The following is a 4,743-nucleotide window of genomic DNA, read 5'->3' on the forward strand; positions in this document are numbered from 1 at the left end:
TATAAACTGTTATAAAATAATTAGAAATTGTTTAACACTTTATTGTGCTGAGATGTTTTTGAGCTCCATGATCCTCTCACATTTTTACTATGGAGCTACAGTCTGGTCTCAGATTAGCCAAACTATACTCAAACCATTAGCAAGTCTTTATAATCGGGCTTTAAAGGTTTTATATCAAAAGCCAATCAGATTCCTGCACTGTCACATTTTGGCTAAAATTGGCATTTTGGACTTTCCTAATTTTATAAATTACAATCTTTTAAAATAGATTTTTAAGTGTTTAAATTAATATGCACCTACACCATTAAGCAATTGCATAGAGAGATTGCAGGGCAATAGCAGATCTACTAGAGCGGCTTCCAATGTAAATTGTAAGGTCTGCAGTTTGGAACTCAATTCCTGTTGATTTAAAGTTTAACAAGTTTAACCAGAATGTTCAAAACTCTGGTTATGTCAAAAACAGAACTGTATCCATTTTTAATGTTTTTATGTTTCACTGTTTGTTTGTAGATGTTGTCAATATTATGTTGTGCTATTTTAAATGACTATCACTTTAATTTTTAGAGGTACCTTTTAAAAGCCTATCTAGGGACAAGTTGTGCGAATTAGCTGCTTCTATTGCACTACGACGCAAACATGGGACTGCTGTTTTGTTCAGTTTGTCTATGTCAATGTGTGTCTGTCCCTACCAAATAAACTTTGAAATTAAAGAAAATTAAAGGAAATTTGCAGGCCGTAAGTGAAGAAATTGAACAATGAATGTATATTGCAATTACATATTAGCGTACTTTGAAGATCTCCTTAACCCAGTAATCAAGTCTCTCGTGAAGGAGACAGTGTGAGGACTTTGGGAAAGGCAGCATCAATCAGGTTTGGATGCCTCTAGAGCCCCCCCCCCCCCCCCCCCCCCCCCTTCAGAGGTTTTTTCAGGATACCACAGAATAAGCTGAAGGAAGTCTGGGTTTCCTTCCCAGGCCTTTTAGTCGCACAACCCAGTGTTAGATAAGTGGGATTGATGGGTTGAAAATTACATCTGCTGATGTCTATATGTGGTTGAGGAGCTACTGATGGTATTCAAATGTAATAGTAATAAAAGTATTATCTTTATTTGAAAACCATGGCCAGGACATGTAGGTTAAAATAAATCCGCTGTACGTGAAACATGCCCAACGTGAATAGAGATAAAAGGATATCCATGGATGTCCATTACTTTGAAGGAGTGATCAGGATTGCATTTGGGTCTAGGTCATTGGAAGCAAAACATCCAGATATTAGGGTGGTTTAAAATGTTGGCAGCAACGGCACAACCTTGATCAACGAGGGACGTAACCCTGGATCCTGTTTGTGGACTTCAGGTCAGCCTTCAGCCAGACTGCAACGAACAATCCGGTCTGCAGAGAGAATCATCAGGGCTGACCTGATCCTCCATCCAGGACCTGTTCAGGTCTGGGGTCAGGAAGAGAGCAGCTAACATCTCTGCAGACCCCACACATCCTGGACACAAACTGTTTAGACTTTTACCTTTAAGGTGGCGCTACAGAGCGCTATCTACAAAAAACAGCCTCCACAGAGACAGTTTCTGTCCCCGGGCTCTCTCTCTGGTGAACACTGAACCGTCAGAGAACCCAGATCAATACCATGCTCATACACAACGATCCAACCATGTTTTTTTCTCTTCTGCAAAAAATATCTGTACATATATATATATATATACATATTTACAAAAAATTTTTTTGTCCTTTTTATATATTTATATTTAAAAATGTGTTAATTGAGAGAAAAGTTGAACCGAAGCCAAATTCTTTGTTCGTCTGCCCAAACTTGGTGAATAAAGCAGATTCTGATTCAATGATTTATCTGATTGAAATCTCATTTTCTTCCAGCATTTGCTAACAAGCCAATGGATGCATTTGTAAGGCCTCCTGATCAGTGTTTCCTGGGCTTTTAAAAATATTTTTCAAGGCTTTTGTTTGGACTTTGGCTGCTTTTTCTCTCACTTTTAGTTCTGCTCCTGTGTCTGAGCTGCACTACAGGAAACATCATTCATCCCTGCTGCCATCAGATTATACAATGCTGCAAAATAACTGTAACAATAACTGTAATTATAACTGTAACCACAACCGTAACTATAACTGCAACTGTAATAACCAACATGCAATAACTAATGTGCAATTTTACACTGTGCAATAATCCAAAAGAAGGGACTTCTGCTGCTACCACACCCGAATATATGTCAATACACACGCGTATAAGCCACAGTGTATGTACAGAAGACATCCTCTGCCTTATTTCTTTTTGTATTTTTTTCTTTCTTTTTGCTTTTTCTTACCTACTCCTTTTAATCCATGGTATAACGAGGACATACTGTGTATATGTTTGATGCACCTCGTCCTACTCGACTCCTCTTTCCTATGACTACTGATTACTGAGCTGATGTGACATGTGAATTTCTCCAGTGTGGGATCAATAAAGACTATCTTATCTTATCTTAACATCAGGCTGAAAGAAGCTGGAACTGATCTTTAAGAGAGTGGAGCTACCTGCACAAAGCCCAGATAAGTTGAAAACATGATATTAGAGCCTGTTTTCAGAGAAAATGAGAAAATCAAATGACTGTAGGATTGTACTCTGTGTAAAAACTTCCTCTCCAGACGTAAAGTTGTCTGAAAACAGACGAAGCTCTTTTTTAAAAGACGTATTCTGTTAAAAACATCTGTCGGATGGGAGTCTTTCATGGTAAATCATTGCGTGCTCAGGTGACAACGACGGCTAAAATTGTATCACCTCCGAGCGTCTACGGTTACATCAGACAAGTCCAATACTTCCTCCCACTCCCCAGTTCAGTTGGTCTCCCATTGTCCTCGACAAAAGAACTTGACACTTTGAATTGCAGGATGTGATGGATCGCCTTTGAGGTCAGAAGCCTTTACCTGGTGTACTGGTTTCATCCCAGCCCAGCAAAGCTTCTGGCCTTGAATAGGCGGTTCGGACTTGTGTGTGTGTGTGTTGGTGTGTGTGTGTTTGTCAAGACTAAAGCATTATTAGGTGGGGAGTCACAGAGCCATTGTGGGAAAGTTACTTTTGTAGACTGTCTACTTCTACACTGAGAGGGTGGCCTTTTTGCTTCATTCACATGTCTTAGTTCCTTATCTATGCATCACAGTTTCTACTTTAATGTTGGCTATGAAGAGTAGATTTAAAGAGTAGCTGCAAAAGTCCAGTTAAAAACTCATAAGAGCTTCAGAAATGATGAGAAAAAAATGAGCTGAAAGTGAAATAGCGTCCGGAAGCTAAAAGAACTCATGCTTGTTTCCCCAGACGAATGACATGAATGGAGTCATACTGACGGGGAAATCCTTTCAAATCTTCTCAGATCCCTTTAACTATTCCACATTTCTTCACATTAAAACACAAACTTCAATGTGTTTTACTGGGATTTTTCGTGATAAACCAACACAAAGTAGAACTTGATCTCGAAGTAAAAGGAAAATGAAATGTGGGTTTTTTAGATGCCTTACAAATAAGTTATCTGAAATGATCTGAAACTGATGCAGAGTATCAGCCAAAGGCCCATTATACATCCTGTTGCAGATTCTTAATGAGGTTTAGGTCTGAACTTTATTCTAACACATGAATGCACGCAGTTCTGGCTGTGTGTTTAGGTTGGTTGTCCTGGAAATATTCACATTAATCTAAATTTTTGTTGCACCCTCTAAAAGGTTTCTTTTATAGGACAGCTCATTATTTAGCTCCATCGTTCTTTCTTTAAACCCTGACCAGCTTTCCTGTTGCTGCTGGAGAGATGCATCCCCACAGCATACTGCCACCATCACCATGTTTCATCACAGGCACTGAGTATTCAGGGTGACGTGTAAAGTCAGTGTCTGATGTTCATATAGGTTCATTTTGATCTTATACCCCTGGAAGACCTCCTTCCACATGTTTGCCGTGTCCCCCGCATGACTTGTGTCAAATAGATGCTTCTTATGGCTTTCTCAGAACAACAACTTCCTTTTTGCAGATTTTCCATAAAGGCCAGATTTTTGCACTATACAAAGCAGAGTTTTCCTGTAAACAAATTCTTACACCTGAGCTGTAGCACTCTGCAGCTCCTACAGAGTAACCAAGAGTTTTCTGACAGCAGTTGGTTGCTTCAGGCTTTAATTGGGGGTTTCAGAGTGAAGGGGATGCATTTCACAGTTTTCAGAGTTTTATTTGCAAGACATTTTGAAAATCATGTATCATTTTCCTCCTACTTCACTCTTATAAATAACTTTTTTTCCGACTGTCACATCAAATATCTGGATAAAATACATTAAAGGTTTCGTTTGTAACGGGGAAAAAATGTGGAAAAGTTCAAGATGTAATTTGTAAGGAACTGTAAAATCAGCCTCCACGGTTCCTGGATTATCCCTTATCACCATGTCTGTAGCGGAGGGAAAAAATCATAGTTTTTACTTCATGCCAGAGTCAGAATGGACGTTAAATTAGTGCTGAGTCTCAAATATAAATGTATTTATTACTGTGAAGGCGGAAACATTTCCTCTGCGCTTACAAAGACCCTTTTTAAACCAGCCAAACTCGGACTTTTTCTTTAAGTCCCTTTTTCCCCATTTTGCCTCCTAGTAAAAAGGGTCAAGTGCTCAAGTTAAAACACACAGTGTATAATTTTATAGGCTTTTCCTGACGGAGGCTCCTGCAGTCGGGGTGGAGGAGCAGCGGCGCACAGATCAGTTTCAGTCT

Source organism: Fundulus heteroclitus, chromosome 5 (assembly GCF_011125445.2).
Source record: "Fundulus heteroclitus isolate FHET01 chromosome 5, MU-UCD_Fhet_4.1, whole genome shotgun sequence".
Classification (NCBI taxonomy): Eukaryota; Metazoa; Chordata; class Actinopteri; order Cyprinodontiformes; family Fundulidae; genus Fundulus; species Fundulus heteroclitus.